Below are 16,030 nucleotides of genomic sequence, written 5' to 3' on the forward strand. Positions count from 1 at the left end.
AAAGAAATGTAAAACTGGAGCCAGCATAATTATGGATTTCAAGTGATAGTACGAAGTTGTAGTCATCAAGACAGTATGGTACTGGCACAAAAACAGACCCATAGATCAATCAAACAAAATAGAAAACCCAGAAATGAGCCCACAACTATATGGTCAATAAATCTTTGACAAAGCAGGAAAGAATATCCACTGGAAAAAAAGACAGCCTCTTCAACAAATGGTGTTGGGAAAATTGGACAGCAATATGCAAAAGAATGAAACTGGACCACTTTCTTACATCATACACACAAAAAATATTCAAAATGAATGCAAAACCTAAATGTGAGAGAGGAAATGATCAAAATCCTAAAGAACACAGGCAGCAACCTCTTTGACCTCAGCCACAGCAACTTCTTAATACACATGCTCCACAGGCAAGAGCAAAAATGAACTACTGGGGCTTCATCAAGATAAAAAGCTTCTCCACAGCAAAGAAAACCTATGGAAGGGAGGTTGGTGAGGGATGGACTAAATGGGTGACGGGTATTAAGGAGGGCAGTTGTGATGAGCACTGGGTGTTTTATGTAAATGATGAATCATTAAATTCTATTTCTAAAACCAGCATTACACTATATGCTAACTAACTAGAACTTAAATAAAAACTGAAGCATTAGGGGAACCTGGGTGGCTCAGTCAGTTAAGTATCTGCCTTTGGGTCAGGTCATGATCCTGAGGTCCTGGGATTGAGCCCCACATCAGGCTTGTTGCTCAGTGGGGAGCCAGCTTCTCCCTCTCGCTCTGCCCCTCCCCCACACTCGTGTGCACTCTCTCTCTCTTTCTCTCCCTCAAATAAACAAATAAAATCTTTAAAAAAAAAACTGAAGCATCAAAAAAATAGATGGAGAAAAATGAAAATGAAAACACAATGGTCCTAGCTAATATCAAACTCAATGACAGGATACCTTTAGGCTAAGATCAGAAACAAGGCAAAGATGCCCTCTTTCACTTCTATTCAACACGGTACTGGAAGTTCTGACCAGAGCAATTAAGCAATGGAAAAAAAAGGCATCAAATTGGAAAGAAAGAAGTAAAATTATCTCTGTTTAACAATGATTTGATCTTATATATAAAAATTCCTAAAAATTCCACATAAAAACTATTAAAATTGAAAAATGAATTCATCAAAGTTGAGAATAAAAAATCAATACATAAATATCAGTGGCATTTCTATACACTAACAATGAGAAACCTGAAAAGTAAATTAGGAAAATAATTCCATTTACAGCAACATCAAAAAAGAATAAAATATTTAGGAAAAAACTTAACTAAGGACGTGAGACAAAATGAAAACAACAAAACACAGTTAAAAGAAAATTTAAAAGACATACATAAATGAAAACATATTCCATCTTCATGGATTGGAATTCCTAAAACTGTTAGGATGTCAGTATTATCCCAAGCAATCTACAGAATCAGTGCAATCACTATCAAAATCCTGACTTTTTTAAATTTAAATTCAATATCCCAAGCAATCTACAGAGTCAATGCAATCACTGTCAAAATCCCGATGATTTTTTTTTATTTAAATTCAATTAGCCATCATTAGTTTCAGATGTAGAGTTCAGTGATTCATCAGTTGCGTATAACACCCAGTGCTCATCACATTACATGCCCTCCTTAATGCCCATCACCAAGTTACCACATCCCCCCACCCAACTCCCCTTCAGCAACCCTCAATTTGTTTCCCAGAGTCAAGAGTCTCTCAGGTTTTGTCTCCCTTTACGATTTCTTCCCATTCTGTTTTCCCTCCCTTCCCCTATGATCCTCTGTACTATTTCTTATATTCCACATATGAATGAAACCATATGATAATTGTCTTTCTCTGACTGACTTATTTCACATAGCATAATAACCTCCAGTTCCATCCACATCGATGTAAATGGTAGGTATTCATCCTTTCTGATGGCTGCATAATATTCCATTATACCACATCTTCTTTATCCATTCATCCATCAGTGGACATCTGGGCTATTTCCATAGTTTGTCTATTGTGGACATTGCTGCTATAAACAACGGGGTGCAGGTGCCTCTTCAGATCACTACATTTTGTATCTTAGGGTAAACACCTGGTGGTGCAATTGATGGGTGGTAGAGTAGCTCTATTTTTAACTTTTTGAGGAACTTCCATACTGTTTTCCAGAGTGGCTGCACCAGCTTGCATTCCCACCAGCAGTGAAGAGGGTTCCCCTTTCTCTGCATCCTCACCAACATCCATTGTTTCCTGACTTGTTCATTTTAGCCATTCTAACCGGTGTGAGGTGGTATCTCATTGTAGTTCTGATTTGTATTTCCCTGATGCCAAGTGATGTGGAGCATTTTTTCATGTGTCTCTTGGCCATTTGTATGTCTTCTTTGGAGAAATGTCTGTTCATGTCTGCTGCCCATTTCTTTACTGGATTATTTGTTTTTTGGGTGTCGAGTTTGATAAGTTCTTTATAGATCTTGGATATTAACCCTTTATCTGATATGTGATTTGCAAATATTTCTCCCATTCTGTGGGTTGACACTTTGTTTTGCTTTTCATAGCAATAGAACAATCAATGCTAAAACTTGTATGGAAATAGAAAAGATCAAATAGCCAAAGCCATTTTGAGAAAGAAGCAGCAGCTGGGGGCATTACACTTCCTGCTTCCAAACTATATTAAAAAACTATACTAATCAAAAAATTATGGTATTGCCAAAAAAATAAAGATAAATGGAACAGAACAGAGAGCCCAAAAATAAACCTACACACAAATGGTCAATTAATTTACAAAAAAAAAAAAAGCCAAGAATATACAATGGGAAAAGAATAGTTTTTATAATAAATGGCACTGGGAAAACTGGATAGCCCTACGCAAAAGAACAAAAATGGACTGCTATCTTACACCCTATACAAAATTCAGATCAAAATAAATCAAACACGGGGGGGGGGCCGCAGAGCAAGATGGCGGAGGAGTAGGAGACCTGGATTTCGTCTGGTCTCAGGAATTCAGCTGGATAGGGATCAAACCATTCTGAACACTTACAAACTCAACAGGAGGTCGAAGAAAAGAATAGCAACAATCTCTGAACAGAAAAGCGACCACTTTCTGGAAGGTAGGATGTGCAGAGAAGTGAATTCCAGGTGATATTCATGAGGATAGAAGGCCGGGGAGGGGGCCTCCATCGGTCGTTTCCGGCAAGTGATAGAGCCACAGAGCACAAAATCGGAACTTTTAGGGGTCTGCTCTGCTGAGGGACGTCACTCCAGAGGCTAAGCAGGGGGTAGAACCCTCGTGGGACAGTGTGGTCTCAGGACCCTTGGGGTCACAGAAAGACCGGGGATGCCTGAGTGCAGCAGAGCTCCCAGCTATCGGAGCGGGGAAGCCAACTGCAGAGACAGAGCTGAGGCATGGGCTCTCAGCATGGGGTTGTCATAAACTATGATCCACGGCACAGTCCAGCCACTGCTCCTCCAGCAGGGACCCAACAAGTGGCAAATCGGGGAGACTCCACTTCCTCCCCCGGGAGGAGCGGTGGGGGAGTGCACCACAGTGATCTGCAAGGTTTGGAGACTCCACAAGGGGTCAGGTGCCAGAGATAGAAATGCTCGGTCACAGGCTGGGTGAGCACGGAATGCTGCCAGAGACCGGGGAGACAGGAGTGATTGACTGCTTTTTTCTGGGGGCTCAGTGAGGAGTGGGGCCCCGAGTTCTCAGCTCCACCAGGGCAGAGATTGGGAGGCTGCCATTTTCACTCTCATCCTCCAAAGCTGTACTGAAAGTTTGTAGGGAACAAAAGCTCCCGAGAGCAAACCCAAGCAGATTACTTAGCCCAGACAGCAAGGGCAGGGCAATTCGACCTCCGGCACAGATATTTGGGAACCACAGCAACAGGCCCCTCCCCCAGAAGATCAGAAGAACAGACAGCCAAGACCAATTTACCAATCAATGAGAACAGCAGAACTCCAGAACTAGGGAAATACTGCACATAGAATCCATGGATTTTCACCATGAATCTTTAATCTTTCAAAGTTATTTTTTTAACTGTCTTTTTTTTTTCTTTTTCCCTTTTTCATCCAACATCTTATCAATCCCTTTTTTAAAAAACATTTTTTTCATTTTTAGGTCATATTCCATCCCTTCAGAGTAGCTACCCTTATTTTTGGCATATATATATAAGTTGTTCTCTCTTTAAAATTTTGAGATAGTTTCTTCTAACAGATCAAAATATACCCTAAATATCTAGTGTATGCCTTTGTTCTAGTCTCCTGCCTGATCACATTCTCTCCATTTTTTTTCTTTTCTTTTTTTTTCAATCTTCTTTTTTCTCTTTTCAAACAACTTCTTATCAATTCCTTTTATAAAATTTTTTTAAACATTTCATTCTTACAGTCATATTCCATCGCTTCATCATATCAACCCTTATGTTTGTACATATGTAAGTTTTTATTTCTTTAAAATTTTGGGAGGCACTTTCTTCTAACAAACCAAAATACACCCAAAATCTAGTGTGTGGAACTGATCTATGCACCAGCCTGATCATATTTGATCATATTCTGTTTTGTTTTGTTTTGTTTTGTTCTTTTTGTTTTTATCTTTTAGTTTTTTTTTCTTCTTTCTTTCTTTCCCTTTCTATTCCCCCAGTTTCAGATCTTTTCTGAATTCTTTAGAGTATATTTACAGGGGACGTTGTTACCCTGTTAGCATTTTGTTCTCTCATTCATCTGTTCTCCTTTACACAAAATGACAAGATGGAAAAAATCACCTCAAAAAAGACCAAGAAGTAGTACCGACTACCAGGGACCTACACAATATGGACATTAGTATGATGTCAGATCTAGAGTTCAGAATCATCACTTTAAAGATACTAGCTGGGCTTGAAAAAAGCATGGAACATATTAGAGAAAACCTTTCTGGAGAAATAAAAGAACTAAAATCTAACCAAGTTGAAATAAAAAACTTTATTAATGAGGTGCAATCAAAAATGGGGGCTCTAACTGTTAGGATATATGTGGCAGAAGAGAGAATCAGTAATATAGAAGACCAAAAGATGGAAAATAAAGAAGCTGAGAAAAAGAGAGATAAACAACTACTGGATCACGAGGGCAGAATTCGAGAGATAAGCGATACCATAAGATGAAACAACATTAGAATAATTGGGATCCCAGAAGAAGAAGAGAAAGAGGGGCACAAGGTATATTGGAGCAAATTATAGCAGAGAACTTCCCTAATTTGGGAAAGGAAACAGAAATCAAAATCCAGGAGACACAGAGAACCCCCTCAAAATCAATAAAAGTATGTCAACATGCCGACATCTAATAGTAAAACTTACAAGTCACAGAGACAAAGAGAAAATCCTGAAAGCAGCTCAGGAGAAGAGATATGTAACCTACAATGGTAGAAACATTAGATTGGCAACAGACATATCCACAGAGACCTGGGAGGCCAGAAAGGACTGGCAGGATATATTCAGAGCACTAAATGAGAAAAATATGCAGCCAAGAATATTATATCCAGCTAGGCTGTCATTGAAAATTGAAGGAGAAACAAAAAGCGTCCAGGACAAACAAAAACTAAAGGAATTCACAAAAGGAAACCAGCCCTACAAGAAATCTTAAAAGGGGTCCTCTCAGCAAAGAGAGAGCCTAAAAGCAACATAGACCAGAAAGGAACACAGACAATATACAGTAACAGTCACCTTACAGGCAATACAATGGCACTAAATTCCTATCTTTCAATAGTTACCCTGAATGTAAATGGGCTAAATGCCCCAATCAAAAGACACAGGCTATCAGATTGGACTAAAAAACAAGACCCATTGATATGCTGTCTGCAAGAGACTCATTTTAGACCCAAAGACACCCCCACATTGAAAATAAGGGCGTGCAAAACCATTTACTATGCTAATGGACACCAAAAGAAAGCTGGGTTGGCAATCCTTATATCAGACAAATCAGATTTTAAACCAAAGACAGTAATAAGAGATGAGGAAGGACACTATATTCTACTAAAAGGTCTATCCAACAGGAAGATCTAACAATTGTAAATATCTATGCCCCTAACACGGGAGCAGCCAAATATATAAGGCAATTATGAACAAAAGCAAAGAAACACATTGACAACAATACATTAATAGTGGGGGACTTTAACACCCCCCTCACTGAAATGGACAGATCATCTAAGCAAAAGATCAACAAGGAAATAAAGACTTTAAATGACACCCTGGACCAAATGGACTTCACAGACATATTCAGAGCATTCCATCCCAAAGCAACAGAATACACATTCTTCTCTAGTGCCCATGGAACATTCTCCAGAATCGATCAAATCCTAGGTCATAAATCAGGTCTCAACCAGTACCAAAGGATTAGGATCATTCCCTGCCTATTTTCAGACCACAATGCTTTGAAACTAGAACCCAATCACAAGAGGAAAGTCGGAAAGAACTCAAATACATGGAGGCTAAAGAGAATCCTACTGAAGAATGAATGGGTCAACCAGGAAATTAGAGAAGAACTTAAAAAATTCATAGAAACCAATGAAAATGAAAACACAAATATTCAAAATCTTTGGGATGCAGCAAACGCAGTCCTAAGAAGTATATAGGAATACAAGCCTTTCTCAAGAAACAAGAAAGGTCTCAAGTACACAACCTAATCCTACACCTAAAGGAGCTGGAGAAAGAACAGCAAATAAAGCCTAAACCAGGCAGAAGAGAAATAATAAAGATCAGAGCAGAAAACAATGAAATAGAAACCAAAAGAACAGTAGAACAGATCAACGGAACTAGGAGCTGGTTCTTTGAAAGAATTAACAAGATTGATAAACTCTGGCCAGACTTATCAAAAAGAAAAGAGAAAGGACCCAAATCAAGAAAATCATGAATGAAAGAGGAGAGATCACCAACCAAAGAAATACAAACAGTTATAAGAACATATTATGAGCAACTATATGCGAGCAAATTAAATAATCTGGAAGAAATGGATACATTCCTAGAGATGGATCAACTACCACAACTGAACCAGGAAGAAATAGAAAACCTGAACAGACCTATAACCACTAAGAAAATTGAAGCAGTCATCAAAAATCTGCCAACAAACAAAAGCCCAGGGCCAGATGGCTTCCCAGGGGAATTCTACCAAACATTTCAAGAAGAATTAATACCTATTCTTCTGAAACTGTTCCAAAAAGTAGAAACGGAAGGAAAACTCCAAACTCGTTTTATAAGGCCACCATTACCTTGATCCCCAAACCAGATAAAGACCCCATCAAAAAGGAGAATTACAGACGAATTTCCTTGATGAACGTGGATGCAAAAATTCTCACCAAAATAAGAGCCAATAGGATCCAACAGTACATTAAAAGGATTATTCACCGCAACCAAGTGGGATTTATCCCTGGGCTGCAAGGTTGGTTCAACATCCACAAATCAGTCAATGTGATGCAATACATTAATAAAAGAAAGGACAAGAACTATATGATCCTCTCAATAGATGCAGAAAAAGCATTTGATAAAGTACAGAATTCTTTCTTGATCAAAACTCTTCCGAGTATAGGCATAGAGGGTACATACCTCAATATCTTAAAAGCTTTCCATGAAAAACCTATCGAATGTCATCCTTAATGGGGAAAAACTGAGAGCTTTTCCTCTAAGGTCAGGAATGAGGAGGGATGTCCACTCTCACCAGTGCTATTCAACAAAGTATTAGAAGTCCTAGCCACAGCAATCAGATAACAAAAAGAAATAAAGGGTATCCAAATCGGCAAAGAAGTCAAACACTCACTCTTTGCAGATGATATGACACTTTATGTGGAAAACCCAAAAGACTCCACCCCAAAACTGCTAGAACTCAGACAGGAGTTCAGTAAAGTGGCAGGATATAAAATCAATGCACAGAAATCAGTGGCATTCCTATACACCAACAACAAGACAGAAGAAAGAGAAATTAAGGATTCCATCCCATTTACAACTGCACCCAAAACCTTAAGAATCCTAGGAATAAATCTAACCAAAGAGGCAAAGGATTTGTACTCAGAAAACTATAAAATACTTATGAAAGAAATTGAGGAAGACACAAAGAAATGGAAAAATGTTCCATGCTCATGGAGTGGAAGAACAAATATTGTGAAGATGTCAATGCTACCTAGAGCAATCTACACATTCAATGCAATCCCTATCAAAATACCAAACACTTTTTTCAAAGAAATAGAACAAATAATCCTAAAATTTGTATGGAACCAGAAAAGACCCCGAATAGCCAGAGGAATGTTGAAAAGGAAAAGCAAAGCTGGCGGCATCACAATTCCGGACTTCCAGCTCTATGACAAAGCTGTCATCATTAAGACAGTATGGTACTGGCACATAAACAGGCACATAGATCAATGGAACAGAATAGAGAGCCCAGAAATGGACCCTCAACTCTATGGTCAACTCATCTTTGACAAAGCAGGAAAGAATGTCCAATGGAAAAAAGACAGTCTCTTCAACAAATGGTGTTGGGAAAATTGGACAGCCACATGCAGAACAATGAAAGTGGACCATTTCCTTACACCACACACAAAAATAGACTCCAAATGGTCGAAAGACCTCAATGTGAGACAGGAGTCCATCAAAATCCTAAAGGAGAACACAGGCAGCAACTTCTTCCTAGAAACATCGCCAAAGGCAAAGGAAGCAAGGGCAAAAATGAACTATTGGGACTTCATCAAAATAAAAAGCTTTTGCACAGCAAAAGAAACAGTCAACCAAACCAAAAGACAACCGACAGAATGGGAGAAGATATTTGCAAATGACATATCAGATAAAGGGCTAGTATCCAAAATCTATAAAGAACTTATCAAACTCAACACCCAAAGAACAAAGAATCCAATCAAGAAATGGGCAGAAGACATGAACAGACATTTTTCCAAAGAAGACATCCAAATGGTCAACAGACGCATGAAAAAGTGCTCAACATTGCTCAGCATCAGGGAAATCCAAATCAAAACCTCAATGAGATACCACCTCACACCAGTCAGAATGGCTAAAATTAACAAGTCAGGAAACGACAGATGTTGGCGGGCATGCGGAGAAAGGGGAACACTCCTACACTGCTGGTGGGAATGCAAGCTGGTGCAGCCACTCTGGAAAACAGTATGGAGGTTCCTCAAAAAGTTGAAAATAGAGCTACCATACGATCCAGCAATTGCACTACTGGGTATTTACCCCAAAGATACAAATGTAGGGATCCGAAGGGGTACGTGCACCCCGATGTTTATAGCAGCAATGTCCACAATAGCCAAACTGTGGAAAGAGCCAAGATGTCCATCGACAGATGAATGGATAAAGAAGAAGTGATATATATATACACAATGGAATATTATGCAGCCATCAAAAGGAATGAGATCTTGCTATTTGCAACAATGTGGATGGAACTGCAGGGTATTATGCTGAGCGAAATAAGTGAATTAGAGAAAGACATGTATCATATGACCTCACTGATATGAGGAATTCTTAATCTCAGGAAACAAACTGAGGGTTGCTGGAGTAGGGTGTCGGGTGGGAGGGATGGGGTGGCTGGGTGATAGACATTGGGGAGGGTATATGCTATGGTGAGCACTGTGAATTGTGCAAGACTGTTGAATCACAGATCTGTAGCTCTGAAACAAATAATGCAATATATGTTAAGAAAAAAAAAAGAAGATAGCAGGAGGGGAAAATGAAGGGGGGGGAATTGGAGGGAGAGACGAACCATGAGACACAATGGACTCTGAAAAAAAAACTGAGGGTTCTAGAGGGGAAGGGGGTGGGAAGATGTATTAGCCTGGTGATGGGTATTAAAGAGGGCATGTTCTGCATGGAGCACTCGGTGTTATGCACAAACAATGAATCATGGAACACTACATCAAAAACTAATGATGTAATGTATGGTGATTAACATAACACAAAAAATTTAAAAAATAAGAAATAAAAAAAATAAATCAAACACTTGACAATCAGACCTAAAACTATAAAACTTCTAGATGAAAATATATGGGGTAAACTCCCTTGACGTCAGTCTTAGCAATGATTTTTGGATTTGACTCCAAAAATAAAATACTGGAAATAAACTAAAAGCTTTCTTCACAGCAAATGAAACAGTCAACAAAATGATAAGACAAATTACAGAATGGGAAAAAATATTTCCAAATCATAATCTCCCAAAGGGTTAATATCCTAAATATATATAAAACTCATACAACTTAATAGCAAAAAAAATTCCAATTAAAAAATTGGCAGAGGATCTGAATACATTTTCCCAAAGAAGACATATGAATGGCCACAGGTGCATGAAAAGGTGCTCAACATCTCTAATCTTTAAAGAAATTGTAAATCAAAACCACAATGAGGGGCACCTGGGTGGCTCAGTTGGTTAAGCATCCAACTCTTGGTTTCAGCTCAGGGCATGATCTCCAGGTCCTGGGATTGAGCCCCCCATTGGGCTCCATGCTCGGGGGGCGGATCTGTCAAGGATTCTCTCCCCCCCTCCCTCTGCCCTTCCCCCTGCTCACACTCTCCCCCTCTCTAAAATAAATAAATAAATCTTAAAAGAAAAAAACCAATAACACCTCACACATATTAAAATGGCTATCATCAAAAAGATGAGATAATAAGTGTTGGGAAGGTTGAAGAAAACTGTGGTGAAGATGTGCACTGTTGACAGGAATGTAAATTGAAGCAGTCACTATGTTAAATAATATGTTAAATTTTAAGGAGTTTCCTCAAAAATTAAAAACAGAACTACCACATGATCCAGCAATCCCTCTGCTGGGTATATATCCAAAGAAAATGAAAACTAGATATTGAAGAGATATCTGTACTTCCATGTTGCAGCATTATTTAAAATAGCCAAGATATGAAAACAGCTAAGTCCATCAATGGATGAATGCACAAAGAATATGTGATGATGGATGGATGGATGGATGGATATATACATACATACAGAATATTATTTAGCCATGAGAAAGAAGGAAATCCTGCCATTTGTGACAACATAAATGGATCTTGAAGTCATTATGCTACATGAAATAAGCGTGAGAAAGACAACTGCATGGTATCACCCAAATGTGGAATTAAAGAAAAAAAAAAGTCAAACTCATAGAAACAGAGGGTAGAAAAATGGTTACCAGGAGAAGGGGAGTGGTGGAAATAGAGAAAGTTTGGTAAATGGGTACAAATTTTCAACTATAAAATGAATAAGGTCTGAGTGTCTAATGTAAAACATGGTGACAATAGTTGATAACACTGTATTGTATAATTGAAATTAGCTAAGAGAGTAGGACTTAAATGCTCTTACCAAAAAAAAAGGACAAATATGTGAGATGATGAATGAACTAATTAGCCAGATGGTGGGGATCCTTTCACAATATATATGTATATCAAATTAGCACAATGTACACTTTAAATACTTACAATTTTTATGTCAATTTTACTTGAATAAAGCTGATTTTTTTTTAAAAAGTATATGGGAACTCTATGGACTATTTTTACAACTCTTCAGTAAATCTAACACAAAGACTTTTCTCAATGCAAATAATTAAATAGCACAGCCCTAAATGGGTCAAAAAAGAAAAAACCTGGTGATGAGTATTAAGGAGGGCACAAACTGCATGCAGTACTGGGTGTTATACGAAAACAATGAATCATGGAACACTATATCAAAAACTAATGATGTACTGTATTGTGACTAACATAACATAATAAAATTAAATTAAATTTAAAAAAAGAAAGAAAACACAAGGGAAATTTTAAAAACTCTGAGATGCATGAAAATACAGCTTACCAAAAATTACAGAATACAGAGCTTAAAGAAGTGCTTAGCAGGAAATTTATAGCTAAAATGCCTATACTAAAAAAAAAAAAAAAAAAAAAAAAAAAAATATATATATATATATATATATATATATATATATATATATATATATCAGTAACATAGAAGAAACCAATAATATAATCTTCTACCTGAGGTAACTAGCAAAAGAATAGCATGCTAAGTCCAAAGCAAGCAGAAGGAAAGAATTTAAGAATAGAGCAAAAATTTGTGAAATAGCAATTAGAAAAATACAGAAAATCAATAAAGTGAAAAGGTAGCTCTTTGAAAACATCAACAAAATTGCTATACCAGTTCTTTAGTTCAACAAATCACAAAAAAGAGAGAGGGAGGGAGGGAGGACTCATATTGCTAAAATCAGGAATGAAAGAGGGGACATCACTACCTACCTTACAGAAATAAAAAGGATTACATAAAAGCGTAATGTGAGCAACTGTGTCAACAAATTATATAACATAGGAAAAAGGATAAATCCCTAGAAAGATACAAACTGCTGAAATTGACTCAAGAAATTGAAATTCTGAACAGATCTGTAACAAATAAAGAGATCAAGAAATTAGGAATGAAGAAAACTTCTATTAAAAAGAAGCCCAAGACTACATGCCTTCCCTGGTGAATTATACCAAACACTTAAAGAATTAATGTATGTCCTGCACAAATTCTTCCAAAGTAAAAGAAGAAAGACTTCTTAATTCATCCTATGATTCCCTGATACCAAAATCAGCCAAATACATCATAAGAAAGAAAACTACAGATTAATATCTCTACTGTGAAAAATGCTCAACAAGATACTAGCAACTGTATACCAGCAATACATAAAATCTACCCAGCAATATAAATAGAACTATACACCACATTAATAGAATAACTAGCAAAATTCACATAATCATCTCAATAGATGGAGAAAAAACATTTTTTCTTTATCTTCTTTTTTAAAATTTTTATTTAAATTCCAGTTAGTAAACATACAGTGTAATATTACTTTCAAGTATATATTAAGTGATTCAATACTTACATACAACACCCAGTGATCATCACAAGTGTACTCCTTAATCCTCATTACCTATCTAACCCATGCCCTCACCCAACTCCCCTCTGGGAAACCATCAGTTTGTTCTCTGTAGTTAAGAATCTGCTTCTTGGTTTGCCTCTCTCTCTCTTCCCTATGCTCATTTGTTTTGTTTCTTAAATTCCTCACATGAGTGAAATCATATGGTATTTGCCTTTCTCTGAATGACTTAGTTTACTTAGCCTAATACTCCCTAGCTCCATCCACGTCATCATAAATGGTAAGATTTCATTCTTTTTTGTGGTTGAGTAACATTCCCGTGTGTGTGTGTGTGTGTGTGTGTGTATGTCTGTACCACATCTTTATTTTGACTATTGTAGATAATGCTACTATAAACATCAGGGTGCACGTAATCTCTTCGAATTAGTATTTTTGTATTCTTTGGGCAAATACCTAGTATTGCAACTGCTGGATTAAAAGGTAGTTCTATTTTTAACTTTTTGAGGAAACTTCATACTGTTTTCCACAGTGGCTGCACCAATTTGCATTCCTACCAACAGTGCAAGAGGGTTCCCCTTTCTTCACAACCTTGCCAACACCTGTTGTTTCTTGTGTTGTCAATTTTAGTCATTCTGACAGGTGTGAGGTGATATCTCATTGTAGTTTTGATTTCTATTTCCCTGGTGATGAGGGATGTTGAACATCTTTTGTTGTGTCTGTTGGCCATCTGGATGTCTTCTTTGGAGAAATGTCTGTTCATGTCTTTTGCCCATTTTTAATTGAATTATTTGTGTGTTGAGTTTTCTGGGCATTGAGTTTTTAAGTTCTTTTTATATTTTGGACACTAACCCTTCATTGGATATGTCATTTGCAACTATCTTCTCATTCCATAGGTTGCCTTTTAGTTTTGTTGAGTGTTTCCTTTGCTGTGGAGAAGCTTTTTATCTTGATGAAGTCCCAAAGTTCATCTTTGCTTTTGTTTCCCTTGCCTCAGAAGACATATCTAGTAAGAAGTTGCTACAGCTGTGCTTGATTCAGCAGCACATATACTAAAACTGGAATGATACACAGAAGCTCAGCATGACCTCTGTAAAAGGATGACATGCAAATTCATTAACTGTTCCCTATTTTCGTTGAAAAAAAAAAAAAAAGAAGTTGCTATACCCAATGTCAAAACGGTTATTGCCTGTGTTCTCCTTTAGGATTTTGATGGTTTCCTCTCTCACATTCAGGTCCTTAATCCATTTTGAATTTATATTTGTGTATGGTGTAAGAAAGTGGTCCAGTTTCATTCTTTTGCATATTGCTGTCCAATTTTCCCAACACCATTTGTTGAAGAGACTGTGTTTTTTTCCATTGGATATTCTTTCCTGCCTTGTTGAAGATTAACTGACCATATAGTTGTGGGTTCATTTCCGGGTTTTCTGTTCTGTTCTATTGATCTATGTGTCTATTTTTATGACAGTTCCATACCGTCTTGATCACTACAGCTTGGTAATATAACTTGAAGTCCAGAATTGTGACGCCTCCAGCTTTGCTTTTCTTTTTCAAGCTTGCTTCGGCTATTTAGGGTCTTTTGTAATTCCATTCAGATTTTACGATTGTTTGTTCCAGGTCTGTGAAAAATGCTGGTGGTATTTTGATAGAGATTGCATTGAATGTGTAGATTATCTTGGGTATTATAGACAATTTAACAATATTTGTCCTTCCAATCCACGAACATGGACTGTCTCTCCATTTACATGTGTCATCTTCAATTTCTTTCATCTGTGTCATACAGTTTTCAAAATACAGGTATTTCACTTCTTTGGTTATGTTTATTCCTAGATATCTTATGAGTTTGGGTGCAATTGTAAATGGGATTGGTTCCTTGATTTCTACTTCTGCTGTTTCATTATTTATGTATAGAAATGCAACAGATTTGTGTACATTGATCCCATACAGAAAACACATTTGACAAAATCCACCACTATTTCATGATAAAAACACTCAATAAACTAGGGAAGAGAAGTCAACTCCCTCGCCACAAATAAAAACATTTCTGAAAAATCCACACCTAGCTTCATACTTAAGGCAGATAACCTGGGGTAAGGCAAGGAGATAAAGACTACCAAAGAAATCTTTCAAATTTTTGAGAGAAAATGATTTTAAGCCGAGCATTCCAATCCTTACCAACCTGTTAATCAAGTATGAACGCAAAAGAAAGGCATTTTCTGAAATGAAAAAATGTAAAAAATTTACCTTCTATGCACACTTTTCCAAGAAAGATAACTTAAAGTGTATTCTGGCAAAATGAGGATATAATCAAGAAATAAATATTTGGAGATGGAGGGCAAGATGGCGGAGGAGTAGGAGACCTGGATTTCGTCTGGTCTCAGGAATTCAGATGGATAGGAATCAAACCATTCTGAACACCTACAAACTCAACAGGAGATCGAAGAAAAGAATAGCAACAACTCTCTGAACAGAAAAGCGACTACTTTCTGGAAGGTAGGATATGCAGAGAAGTGAATTCCAGGCGATATTCATGAGGATAGACGGCGGGAGAGGGGGCCTCCGTGAGCCACCTCTGGCAAGTAATAGAGCCGCAGAGCACAAAATTGGAACTTTTAGAAGTCTGCTCCACTGAGGGATGTCGCTCCAGTGGGTAAGTGGGGGGTGGAACCCTCCTGAGCCAGTGTGGTCTCAGGACCCTCGGGGTCACTAACTGCTAGGATATATGAGGCGAAAGAGAGAATCAGTGATATAGAAGACCAAATGATGGAAAATAAAGAAGCTGAGAAAAAGAGAGATAAACAACTACTGGATCACGAGGGCAGAATTCGAGAGATAAGTGATACCATAAGATGAAACAACATTAGAATAATTGGGATCCCAGAAGAAGAAGAGACAGAGAGAGGGGCAGAAGGGATACTGGAGCAAATTATAGCAGAGAACTTTGCTAATTTGGGGAAGGAAACAGGCATCAAAATCCAGGAAGCACAGAGAACCCCTCTCAAAATCAATAAATATAGGTCAACACCCCGACATCTAATAGTAAAACTTAAGAGCCTCAGAGACAAAGAGAAAATCCTAAAAGCAGCTCAGGAGAAGAGATATGTAACCTACAATGGTAGAAACATTAGATTGGCAACAGACCTAACCACAGAGACCTGGCAGGCCAGAAAGGA

General features: G+C 37.6%; 1 non-coding gene across 1 annotated transcript; it reads left to right on the forward strand.

Moving 5' to 3' along the window:
• The first annotated feature begins 13,885 nt into the window (after window positions 1–13,885).
• Window positions 13,886–13,992, forward strand: LOC118008313. Its single transcript, XR_004678635.1, has one exon. It is a non-coding gene; the product is annotated as a U6 spliceosomal RNA (small nuclear RNA).
• The last annotated feature ends 2,038 nt before the right edge of the window (window positions 13,993–16,030 follow it).

This window comes from Mirounga leonina, unplaced genomic scaffold (assembly GCF_011800145.1).
Source record: "Mirounga leonina isolate KUSES-001 unplaced genomic scaffold, KU_Mleo_1.0 Mir_125, whole genome shotgun sequence".
Lineage (NCBI taxonomy): Eukaryota > Metazoa > Chordata > Mammalia > Carnivora > Phocidae > Mirounga > Mirounga leonina.